The sequence below is a fragment of the Diachasmimorpha longicaudata genome, chromosome 11 (assembly GCF_034640455.1).
Source record: "Diachasmimorpha longicaudata isolate KC_UGA_2023 chromosome 11, iyDiaLong2, whole genome shotgun sequence".
Taxonomy (NCBI): Eukaryota; Metazoa; Arthropoda; class Insecta; order Hymenoptera; family Braconidae; genus Diachasmimorpha; species Diachasmimorpha longicaudata.
Genome location: NC_087235.1, coordinates 6555909 through 6569458, shown reverse-complemented (window position 1 = coordinate 6569458; position 13550 = coordinate 6555909). Strand labels below are relative to the sequence as shown.

Sequence of the window (13550 nt, the reverse complement as noted above, 5' to 3'; positions counted from 1 at the left end):
CTCTCTCTCTCTCTTTCTCTTGCAGCATTCGCTTATATGAATGACCATTCGTGGATAAGCCGCAGGACGCTATATATATTGTCCCGGTAGGACTGTCCGAGATGTCCCTCGAGGTATTCGTTTGAATTATTTTATATCCAGCGATTTTTTATTATCACAATCCGACATCGGACATTATTTGTGAAATCTTTTGGGATTTATTGGACATCATTTTTGGGAGATTGGATCATTGAAGGTAATGAAGGAAACTGGAGGATATTTTGGGTGATAAATGAGGGATTGAAGATTGTGGATTTTCAATCACAAAAATTATAATATTATAGAGTTGTCAGTGGTCAAATGTCAAATTTTCATCTGGCATTGAAATTAATACTCCTTCCAGTCAGCTGCTGAGAACACAGAACCTCACTCTTGTCATTAGTACCCCGACGCCACCGGCAGATGTCCCTCAATGAGAACCTATCGTTCGTATTCCGCACACCGATGAAATTGTCTCGTTTGTTGGGTTGAAAACCGCGGTGGCATAATGGGAAAATTTGCGTAAATGGTGGGATCATTAAACCCCACCTCTTCTTCTCGGAGAGTGTGTGGCGAGACACATCCGAGGTTAGTAGAATGGGTTAGGTATACAGTGAGGGCCTAGGGTTGTAGAGGGGCTATAACTCGCGGTAATACCAACCTAACCGTGTACCCATGATTATAACGCCGCCAATTAGTCAAGCCGGCTTAGGATGGCGCGCCTGTCCTCCCCTTTTCACCCCTCCCCACCCACTCGATATCAACTGGAGTGTTTCACCCCTGGGCATTCACCAGAAATTCTTTCTGATTCTCAGGCGCATCTTGCGGTCATTTGACAACTGAATTATTTTCCAAGGTGGTGGTAATAATTTTGTAAAGAAATTCAAGTGCACTTGTAATCTGTTGAAATTAATTTCGTGTTGGGGGTTAGGAAGGGGGTGTAACAGCACACGTGTTTCCAGAACACAATTCACGGAGACAAAAGTTGTTTCAAGTTTCGTAATTATTTATCTTGAATTGCTATGAAGGAGGCCTGTGCCACGAGTTATTTCCTTCTGGTGAAAAATGTGTTTGAATTAATTGCCTCGGATTAATTATGTTTATTACCTCTTATAATTATTCCGGAAGAGTCAAAATTGGCTATTATAGTTGCAATTCTGAAAATATTGTCATCATACCGGAGGTACGAAAAAGACAGGTCACTTTCATTAAATATTTCTCTCCATGGAAATAAGATTTGCTAATTAATTAGAGATTGATTATTCTACGTAGAGCGACGAATTACATCGTAAAACCCAGAGGGCCCTGTCATATCATCCCCCACCCCCTCACTTTAACCCCGCTATCTTTCCTACAGTGCGTGGAAAACGTTTATTTAACCGATTCAAAACTTCACCCCCGGCGCTTTAAAGCGATACGTGGGCTCAGATGTTTAATTAATTTCGCGTTTCATCATAAATGAAACTAAAAAATATAATACAATCTGACGCGAGCCGACCAAGGGGCGACGATGTGGATAAAAGGCTTTTGTTTTGATATTCTTTCAATTTCAACTCATTTCATTCCCCATTTTTACTATTTTTCCTGCATACGTTTCTAATTGTTTCATCCGATCCTTTGCAGACTTCAATTTCATGTTTTTTTTTTCTTTTTTCATACAGTTGCTTATTTGGATCTCGAGGGATTATGTATAGCGCTTCAGAATTCCATTTACAGCTAAAATATCCGTAAGAGAGAAACGAATAAAAATGTACGATGTGATAGATGAACCGGAAGCACAACGATTTCTCGACTTCTCTTTTTGCTTTCGCTCTGTTTATTCTTTTATTCGGTTACTCCGCGACAGGAGAGAAATGTCGATCAACTTCAGGCGGTGAACGAGGGAGTCCAATGAAATTAGGAAAGTCAATTCCGTGGTTTTGTGAAAAGGAAATGATAATTTTTCGTTTCTCGGATATTTTGCTGTTCGCGATTAATTTTGTCTATATTTAAAAATCCTCTTCAACATACACTAGTTCTTGAAATTTTTTTATTCTCGTGGAGTTCCATAAAAACGTAGAACATGTACTCAGTCCATCCAGGTTTATCCCCCCGGAATTCCCCTATTTACAAACTTTTTCAAATCTGATAATCTATCCCCGGCGGGGAGGGAAAGGGTGAAACGATTGGGGATTGAAGGGTTGTTGTCGAATTAATTTGCGGCCAAAAGAGGAATGAGAAATCCTGGGCAAATTACAGACGGTCAAAGATAATTAATCCCAGTTTCGATTTGCCCTCGCCAACGATTGAACGACACTCGATCGTCCCCTCCCCGCCCTTTCCAATCCACCTCCTCCCCCCTAGCCACCGCCTGGCCAGTGTTTAGATGACTCACGTGTGATGCTCAGCCATTTCGCTTGTACTGGCTTCATGGTTTATAGAATTATTGGCAATGTGAGGAATCAAATCGCAAATTTATTAATCTGATTGTACACTAAACCCAATAGGTGAATTGCGACAAAGCAAAATTGATCTACGCCGCTGATTTATCGGCTTGGACGAAACTAATAAAGCGGCGCGCGCCATCGATTTCACCGCTAGTTGAAGAGGGGAGGGGGATAGGGGTATAGTATTGGGGGTGAAATAGGCGGCGACGGGGGGGGGTATTGGAAAAGCGATGTTGATGCTGGAAATAGAAGCACTGGCACGTTAATGCTGATACGTATTTACCATTTCAATTGATTGGACTCTGCGGAGAGAATTTTTCGATAAATATTATCCTATGGTTAAATAAAAATGTATCATGATTCATTGTCAACTAATTTCTGTCCCACTATAGAATATTCTTTGTTACATGAGGGAAAGTTATGAAGTTTCATAGGAATTACAGACCTGTTACGTAATATTTTTCAAGTGACTAACTAACTTTGCAATTTTTTTTCCCCCGATTGGTGTGGTAATTTCAGCCGAGTTTTTTTCTCTATGCATAACACGTCATTCCGAGAAATTGAGTGAAATTTATTGGTGGGAAATTGAGACACAAGGTATCTGGAAATTACAGGAATTTCTATCTCCGTGTTTATCGTTTGGGCTATTAATTTCCGGTTGTGTTCAGAGGAAAAAATCCTCGCCACCGGTAAACCTCCTCCCTTCCCCTACCCCCCACCCGTCAAGCCCTTGAGAGCGGATTCCAGTCTTGCAAAAAATGGAAGGGAGTGTGGGGGGGGGGGAGGTGGAGGGTAGGTAAAAAAAATGCAAAAGAGATTCCCGAGGACGGAAGGAAAAACGGAAACGAATTGCCGAGGTAGGACGAGCTCGGATGAGAGATTCGAATTAAAAATGCAGGGTGTATGTGATTTACTACAAAATTAAGAGATTGGGAGTAAAATTTTTTTCACGAATGAAAATTTCACTTCAATCTCTTGTACACAAATTTATCGAATTGATTAATAGCTCAGAAGTATCGTTAACGCGATGCAACACACCGTCCAACGATGGAAAACCAAGAGGCCCTGAAACGAGGCATCAGGAGAGAACGGGGTAGTTTAACTCGCACGCAGGGATGCATTTGGATTTGAAGGGTGGAATGAAGGGGCGATGAGGGGAGGGGGTTGGTTGAGCAATTAGCGAGCCGTCAGTGGCACAGTGGCTAAACAGTGGGAGTGCTGAAGGGGGTGCCTTGCAGTATAGAAGGCACAGCAGCCAGCAGGCAAGCAACTAGGCAATACAGTGTCCAGGCAAACGTTTAGTCTGACCATGAGAAGTCTGTGGATGCCTGGTGAGATTTGATGCCCCAATCCTAATTAGAATATCCACGTGATCCATGATTTCCGCAATAAACCGATATCCTGTTGATGACTCTCGAGGCCTTTCAACCACCGAGCAGTTGCTTCCAAGTGCATTGATACCAAATGCTGGGATGACTGAGGGGGTGGAATAGAAGGGGATGGCTTTGAATTTCAAGTGTGCTTATGATCTATTCCTTCATCCCCTCGTTGTACTATGGGAATTGTTTGCCCTCGAGTGATCATCACTGATCAATTTCCTCCCAAAAAGTATATCACAAAGTTTGAAGAATGAATTTTGTCAACCGGACCCTCCGACTGCGATTTAGAGGGGAAGGAGGGGGAGGGAGGGAAAGCGATGGGGTGACCAGTGAATGCAATTATAATTTTAATTTCGAAAGGTATTTAATAAAGGGTCCGTCGGTAGGTGGAATACACGTATCGCAGTCCCCCCTCACCCCCCTTTCACTTTTGCTCTGCACATCCGCACACACTTCAAATCCCCTAGTGCTTCCTCCTGTTGTATAACAGGAGCTATGGGTCGAGTAATTAGTAATTACAGCTTGACAAGCTGAGTATTTTGAGACACGGTAGGGGGAAATTTTGGCGGTTGATGCAACAGAGTAATTGGGTTATTTAGGAGAGGAGAGGAAGGGATGAATTATTTTTATAATTATTTGGTGAATGAAAACGGGATTTCCTTGAAAAATGTTCACCGATGTAGTGATTGGTAAATCAATTACCAAATACATCAACCAATCAACTTGCTTTTCCTCTGAAACTGCAAATAAATTAATAGGCCCTCGATCAATTCCTTCCGATCAATCAAATACTCGGGAAAATTTCAAAAGTTCAGCCCTTGAATCTCCGGGGGCGCACACTTACCCCTTTCTACACGCGCCCGTTTGCGTGGAATACTGTTTAATAACCCAGCTCAGTGGTCAGAGGGTTTTGCGAACCGACGACGGCCGGCGAAAGGGGTAGTGGAAAGGCCGAGGGATGGTGGTGAGAGGGGAAGGGGGGATTTGTGTTGGAGGGTTGCATATGAGCGATCGCCACACACACGCGGTGTTGTAGCGCCGGACGTGGCAGCGGCATTTACGTTAATTAAATTTTCCCATACCATAAACCTATAGCGCACACCTTCCAAAACACCCCCCCACCCCTTTCGGGAGTACTCCAGTTGCCCGTCAATTTTACCCCGCTGTGCCACGTGGTCCAGCATCAATCATTGCACACTCAGGGATTACTAGAACTGGCTGGGGACTGTTTAAAATTGCCGGGTGTCTCTTAATTTTTTTTCATGTTCTGGGGATGATTTGGTCTGAGTGGAGGGGAATCAACTGTGATTGCGATGGCAGTTCATATGCGAAAGATGAAATTTCACTGTTAGGAAAATTAAACACCAGTTCATTACTGATTTTAAAGAGATTACAAAACGTGTGAAAAATATAAGCACCTGATCTTGCTGTGTATACAACATTTAACTACTATCCCTGAAAAATATCAACAATTTAATAACAATTTTGATGATAGTATATAACCAAAAGAATTGAGAAAAATAGAAATCATCTTTCGCATGAGTGCATTGTAGGTTTCTTTTTGTACTTGACTACAAAAAACGAGAAAAAAAATTGTCGAGAGCCAAAGGACAAGAGGAAACGCCTGGAGGGACGAGTGACTTATTGGCATCCTATCCTTCTTGCATGATTTAATATAAGCTATGGACACACAAAAGCTCCCTGGTAACCTTTGACGAATAAATGAAGAAATACTCGTCCAACATTCCACCCTGACTTCACCTCAATATACTCATGTGTTTATGCTTTCCATTCTCAGAACTTTTTTTGCATTCAGGATCTGCTGTAAGATATTCCTTATTTTTCATGTCATTGCTGTAGACGTTCAGTTTCTGAAATTTTTCCACCTCCATAAACATTCGGCCGGTAAAACATTGTCTGGACACGGGGAGAAAAAAAAGAAATTTCTTATTTCAGATATCCGTTCAATTTATCCTCTCGTTTGATCTTTTATTACATTTTTACAAGCGATTACATTGGCCAGGTTGAGGACACGCTGAGTTACTCTCCCTCCCTCCTCTCTCCCTTCGGGCGAAGACAGACTCTAACAAAGTTATCAACAGACATGGGGGGTCGGGAGGGAGAGAGGGAGGAGGTGGAATATTGTTTCTGTTTCGTTGCTTGAGTTAACTCGAGTTGTTCAGCGAGGAATCCTAATTAGGTTTGAGGGATTATAGAATTGTTTTTCGGTTAAGTCGATTACGCGAATTGAGAAGACAATGGCATTGCCAACAAAAGAAAAAACATAATACAAATTAAGAGGATGAGGGAATGAGGAATTTAATGGTCAGACGCGCGTCTAGGTATTTATTATCCTCGATTCAAAATGAATTTTCTTAGTTGGGAAGTATTCAAACAATTTGGGGAATGAGTATTTCTCATTTTGTTTTTTTTTTCAATCTCCAGTTTATTCAGTTATTCCTCACTAACGATTAAAGTTCAACGAAACTTTTCCGGAATATCGATATCCCGACACACGAGCCAGTATAAGCGTGAATGATTAAGCCGGATAGCCTTCTCTCTCTTCTCTCATTCGCCCTTCTTCACTCGATCTCGCCACAGTTGACTCTCACACACATTGCGTCACCATCCTATATTCACAGTTAGCCCCTCAACATTTTTTTTTTTTCATTTTTTATTGGTTCATCCCAACTGCTAGCGAAACAGAGGCACCCGTTTCGGTCAATTTGCGGCCGCGTCGAGCGGACATACAGCGCCTATTCAATTATCCACCAACAACGAAATTTTCACTCAATCGAATTCGCTCGACAATTCAAAAAAAAGACATATCCAAATCAATTCCACTCGGGTTTGTGTCTTCAATCGGTTAATCAAATCAAATTAACGAGTTAACAGGGTCGACAATTGAAAGGGCAAAGACATGTGAGCTGAACAATTCAATTTTTTTTTCAGGGAATTCACTTTGTAATTAAAACGTCAACTGCTTTTTCATTGAAACTGCAATCGGAAAAGTGGTGCAGGTTCGATTGTTGATTTGGGGGATGGGAATTGGTGGAAATGCAGTTGATCATTTCTGTCTCCTGCCTCAATATGGCCTACGTATATTTAAAAAAATTATCTTAATCATAATTTCCCTTCGAAAGCAAAATTCCCGATTTTTTTTACTTTACCGTTGTGAATCAGTGTTCCCTTGAATGACCGGGGTAAAGCCAATCATTCAACCGATGGAATGACTTCCCCCGCGGCATTATTAATGATGAAACCGTCTCAGATCTCTGACATGACCGATAACAATCGTAATTTTCATCACGATGGCGAAGTGATCGGTCTGTATTCTTATCGTCGATGCCACGTAAGGGAAAGCCAAAAGGAAACACATTGATAATGTCCTCGAGGGATAGAGAATCCCAGGTCTTACCCCACACCATCCATATCCCCACCCTACACCCTCGAGCTTATCTCATTTATTACCCGGTCTTTCTTCTCGTGGCGGTAAACCGTCTCTCGTTCATCGGTTATTTTACAACCCCCCGATACTGCCGGCGAGTAACGTCTTTGTTTTCACCACAAAACACTTTTTCCCCCCCCCCCTCTTCTCCCATATTTTTTTTTCCCCTTCCTGCCATCATCCGCGTCTCTCTCAAACCCCCACTCAAGAACTCCAGATAAGGCTAACAGTTGATTCTCGGTAACTGCCCCTTAATATTTCTCCTCAGAAAGATAGAAATAGAGATGAGCTGTTGGCTTGAATAGGGAGACGTAATTGAATTCATGTGAAGGGTAGTTTGGTTAGTGACATAGGTGAGAAACTGTGACGATAAAATTCTGGGGTGGAATGTGAGTGCGAGGGGAGAATACAGGCGGGTTTGTATACCTGGGGCATGAAGTAGTCTGGGTTTTAGTCCACAGGGGGAGGGCGAGGGGTGAGATAAGGCGTGGACATAAACGTCCACGAGATAAGGGCAGTTTGCACCAAGGTTGCGGACAGTTTGCCTTAAATGAGGTAAGGGAGTAAAACACGAAGGAGTTGAGATTTTTGCTTACGAATGGGAGCATTGTGTTCGTCAAATCCGAAATCTCTAATTTTTTGTGTTAGAAATAGCTTTTGGGTTAGATTTTACTGATTGTACCCTAAAGTGATACTCCTGAGCTACTAGTTAGGCGCACTCAGGTGGCAATAAAAATTATTTAGACTCAGGTCAGAATTTCCTCGTAATTAGGGTGTGCTATTTTTCTTAGGTATTTCATTGAATTTTTAATTAAATGTGGAACCTCCTTGCCTCATAAAGCCACCCTCCCGATAATGAATTTAGCCCTAGATAAAGTTTCAATTTTTTCCTGAAATTCTATCAAAAAGAAACACAAAAGAATTCCATTCCCTTTTTTGTCCTCAGCATGAATGCATTAAACCTTGCAATCTGTAACTCCCCCAGAAATTTCAGGTAACAAATATATAGAAGGCACTCCTACACCCAGCTATTGAGTGGCTACCCTTAAGATAAGGGGTGGCTTCGCCCCCGTCTCTCATACGTTTCCGCTATCTGACGCTAAACGGCCACACCAACTTGCCTCTGCCACTGTGCTACAGTTTAACCATGTTAAAAGGGATGACGGGGGTGGAAAGGGGGAGGTGAAACGAAGGTGTGGGTGGGGAAGAGCGTGTGTTCACTCTACATAATACGCCGGCACATTACTGTCGAAACCGACAAGATAGCGCTGGAAAATTTAGAACGGCGAGACTGAATTTTTAGGAGTCTTTCTGCTGCTACTAGACTAACAAAATTCTAGATTAAATTTTTGTCTCCCTTCCGGATAAATCAGCGATAATTATAAATTCCCAGTCGATTCCACAATAATTAGGGAGTTAATTAATAATTCCGCGTCATTTAATGTCGAAGATTCACAGTCTCATAGAATAATTCTTGATTTAATCCTTGAATTAATTGATGATAATTCTATTTGAGTGGGAGCCACTGGTTCATAAATTTTCAATAATTTTCTGGAAGTCCATTTTACCTTCTGGACTAATCAGAATCGTACAATTTTCCCTTTGTCTCTGATAACGTAAATTAATATCTACGGAATAACTTCAGCTACTTAGAGTTACTTACAGTCAACGCAGTTCACGGGCATAAACGTAATTCACTGCGCCATACGAGAGCCCCGGGGGATGTAGGTGCTTGCGGTAAATCTAATAACATTGTAATGCTGTTACTAACGTCCCTCAAAGTTACCTCCGTAAGTTAATCCTCCTTCCCACTATCCCCCTCGCCCTCCTGCATACTGCGCACTGCGTTACGGAGCGTTTGTCATGCCGAAAATTTCTAACGCGTGCACTGGCTTGTGTCACTCATTCCAAACTACCCCTCTCCCTCTTGAAAATTCGTTGAATTAAAAACAAAAGCTACAGAATGAATGCCACTTCAAAAGGAACATTTTAACTCTGAAATATTTTACATTCATGGCGACCCAAATTTTTGACCTTTGGAGCGAGCTTTTTTTCCCCCTAAATTTTTCACGTGACGGTTGGACTTTTCTGGTTACAGCCAACTGAAGTTGCGTATTTCAATCAAATAGATTTCTTTATTGAATAGCTTTAATAATAATCGTGAGGCAAAAATTTTTACTCTGTGATTTATTGTTGTTTCAGTAATATTTGTTTGAACTTTATAAACTGATTTTTTTCTCGACTAAAAGCTCGAGCTGGATTATTTCTTCGTTGATTACAATTATTATTTTTTTTTTAGGTACGAGACTTGATCATCTTATCGTCAAGTATGCAGCCACCACTCTCAACCAACAGAGAGGGCGATGTCACGAGTCAGGGTAAGTCAGTCAGCCCGAGGGTTGTTTCACAAACTATGCCTCCTTCTCCTATCCGCACAAAAGTTCAACACAATTTCATAACATCGGTGTTCCGGGTTCTCGAATAATGGAAGGGGTAGGGAAAGGGGTAGTTGGATGAAGCGAGGTAGAGAAGCGAAGAGGGTTTCTCGCCCAAAGTAGCGGTGGCGTCGAGAATGTAGAGTAGAAGGATAAATTTGTTCTCTCGTGAGCTTACACGGGTTGCGTTGAGCAACAAAGGTGTCTGCGATGAGAAAGGGTGGGAGGTAAGGAAGAGCTTGCAATGGCTACATCAACCCGAGTTGCGTATCATTCCGATAAGAAGTTCAACTGAACTTTTGAACACCGCAATTGCACACAAAATTACCAAATAACTTTATCCCCCCCCGTTTTTCCACCCCTCACTGGCGCACTTGCCAAATGCTCCAGTCATTTTCATTAAAATTTTTCACATTCAAACATGGCCGCTATTTTCATGGATAAAACGAAATGCCATTTCCACTTTGATCTGAAATCACATCGCGCTAGTTGCGAATACTGTTTTGTTACGTGTGCAGAGTTTGGGTTGGGCTTAATAATTGCCACATTCTACCATCCCTCCGCGTGTGTCATGGCATGAGAATGGCGGAGGGGGTGAGGAGGATGAGAAGGGAGGAGGTTTGGTAACCGAATCTTCACCCCTGTGCGGGGGTACGAGGAGATAAAAATCAGTAATTAGCCGGGACCATTATAGTGGCCGTTTGAAAAATTAGCGAGTTGTACCAAACGATACAGTAAGGGGTCCGAGGGGGGGGGGTGGTATGGGGAATGAGGGTTCAAGGGGGTGGGGTGAATGAGGGGTGGTAACCAGCCCTGTGGGCATAATCCTACGTTTACTATAACGTATCCAAGCTCTGTCTCTGATTTATACGGGTTTGCTATTAATTATCCCCACTCTCCCCGCACATTCACTACTGCGTTAGTTGCCGGCACGTTAAACCTGCAAGCTCCCTGTCCTTCTCTCTCTCCTCCCCCTCTCCGGCCACTAATTTCACCCTCTCATTCGTGCATATACGCGTGTTTACCGGGTGCTCCGTATACTTAGGTGTTTACATCGTGAAATAATTTAGGTATCCCGGGCTTTGCCGTTGTACGTCAATAGACAGAAAGTACAAAATCGATTTGCCGTTGTAGTGAGCTTTTATCACGTAAAAAATACGTCCCCCTGGATCAACAGAGTGACATGGAAAATTTAATGATGATTTTAAGTTAAAATTTCAGGGTGGTTTGGGGGTATTAGGTGAAAGCTCGGATGAAAATTTTTATCGGAGTGAAAAATCGTCAATGTTAGTGGGGGATAATATTTTTTCTCATTGTGGTATTGTATTAAGTATGAATTTTGGGATTGGAGCATCGCTGGATAGCGCAAACACTGATTCGGTTCAGCAGCTTTTATGGAAGAGAAATTGCGTTCCACAATTTGAACTTTTTATTCCATCCGGTCGTTAAAGCGTTGAATTATTGGATCCTCAGCTTTTGCATTTACTACAAATTTTCTGTTGACATCATCGTCAGATAGTGCAACCGTTAGTGTACTCCACGAGCAATTGTTGAAGGTTAATCCATCAGCCAATATTATTGTGGCGTTAGAACTTTCCATTCAAACAAAAAAAATTACGCAAAAAACAATATAGCGCTTTCAGCTTTTCGCCCTTCAACCCCCTGAAAAAATCAACGCTGGTAAAATTTTCACTTAATCAACATTCTTTTTATTCTTCCATGCAATTAAATTAAATGCCCGGATTAATTGTTCGAGAGTGGTTAAATTAGTTTGCATTTCAGCCTCATCCGATTTTTGGGGCAATCTCGCGTAGCGAGAATTCACCCAGTCTACACCACCACCCGCACCACCCTCCTCGCCTCTATTCACCACTTCACTCCATCCCCTTGCCCTTGCGTTTTTTTTTCTCCTGGTGTATGTACACCACGTAGATTCTCTCTGACGCTTAACGGGAATTTGCGGACAGGGTCACTCCTGGTTCTCCTCGCTTTTTTTTTCTCCCCTGCACTCATATCCTACATCCATCTCCATCCTTTCCCCTGCCCCTACCCCTGGCCGTGCAAAGCATCGAAACATATGTGGAATGTTGTTTGTAGTTGTTTCGTGGGGGGATGCACGGCTCGCGGAGCTTTTCACGGAAAATTTATCCGTGGTCACGTCCCGTAACAACTAACTCTTCTCTTTTTATTTTATACCACTCGTATCACAGTATCACTCCCCCTCTTCCCCCCTCTCCTACCGCGGCTCATTTTTATTTATTGTTATGTGTTTTTACTATTGCACTTGATATGGACGAGAAAATATAATAAAATTTTGTAATATTAAAAATTCAGTGGGTTGCCTGCATAACTGAAATTTCCTGTTAGATTAATTTTATTATAAAACATAAATGTTTAACAACGGGCCTTTTTGATGATATTTTTTTGGATTACAATAATCAAATTGAAAGCTAATGAGTGATAAACATTTATCTCAATATGATTTCTTTAATTGAATTAAATGTAGTAAAATCGTCATGAGAGTAAATAATTAATGAGCCCTCATCATAACCAAATTCTTTGAATTGGAATTTGTCTCATTGATTTTTTTATTAATTCATATACTATTGTAAAGCCGTTAGAACGGATGCAGTTGGAAAAATCTTTTATTTCATTCAAATGCACCTCCTCTGCATGTACAACTCCTGTGATCCACAAGATTCCTTGAATTCTGTCGGCCCATGGGTTTGAAACCCAATCGGCAAGTAGTAGTACACCAGATTGTGCCAGACATGGTTAGGCCATGGCATCCCGGCCGCAAGCTCTCAACCTCATTGCAACCATGCCCATCTCGCCCTCTATTTGGCTTTCGAGGCCCATTTGATTTCCTCCCTCTCTTCCACTCCCCTCTTGCCCCCCTTCGCCCCGACCAACACCACTTCACGAAACAGCCAGTTGTGTTGGGTGGTCGGGGGGTGGGGGTGAGTGAGTGAGCGGGCGATCATGACGAGACATTCAAGACATAACAGACAGAGATATGCATCATTAGATTGGCTATAGCGTGTCTGCCAATCGTGGAGGCTCGCAAGCTCGTGTACCGACGTGACGGTATGCGAAAGGGTCCTTCATGCCTCTTGAATTTTCCGCATTCCATACGGTCTACTACCAGTACAGAGACAATTGATCTCGAATTATCTTGCCAATCTATTGGTAATATTGATTTTTTCCCGTTTAATTTGTGTTTTTTGTGAATAAAAAATTTATTTACAATTTTTGTTGTGACGCGAAGTAATCCTGACAATATGATTTTTCAATTATTAGATAGAGTCTATGGATTAGTTATTTTTCTGGAAAATTTACAGGAATGTTCTGTGAGAAATTGAACTCTAGTTTACAAAAAAATGATTTTTCTGTAGAAATCCCTTCGGGAACTTTGGGAAGTGTTGAAAAAATAGTACTAAAACTAGAACCTAAAATTTATTTGATCTTTTTCACGTGGTAGGAAATATAAAAAAAGCAGGAACGCAATAGAGCGATTTGGAGCAGGGACGGACCATGAAAGAGGTGTAATCGCTCTGACCCCACGTCTCACCCTCCACCACCTTCAACCCCTCGTCCGCTATTTATTGCCCGCACTCGGACGGTTCACAACATAAATATGTTACACCTCCACGGGCACTCCCAAATTCTTCACCTCCCCCTCAGCCGCGCCCTTCCAGACTTTCGAATAATTTTTTTCCTAAAAATTAAAACCCATGTTTAATTGAATTAGCCCTTCATCGTGAATTTTCTCGCATGAAAAAACACTCGGGGATGATTTTAAACGTAAAAAAAAATTGCTCAGGGGTAGTTTGAAGATTGTTGA

General features: G+C 41.9%; 2 protein-coding genes across 7 annotated transcripts in view; one reads left to right on the top strand and one right to left on the bottom strand.

Annotated features, from left to right (window-relative positions):
* LOC135167494 (uncharacterized) overlaps positions 1-13550 on the top strand; it is a 162867-nt gene that overhangs the window by 47245 nt on the left and 102072 nt on the right. For all 6 annotated transcript variants that reach the window (XM_064130752.1, XM_064130750.1, XM_064130751.1 and 3 more), the window contains one exon: positions 9571-9649. The gene's annotated coding sequence lies outside the window, so the exon portion shown is untranslated. The remainder of the gene's footprint in view (positions 1-9570; positions 9650-13550) is intronic.
* The window catches only part of Bx (Beadex), a 53212-nt gene that overhangs the window by 39187 nt on the left and 475 nt on the right, over positions 1-13550 (bottom strand). The gene's annotated exons all lie outside the window — the stretch shown is intronic.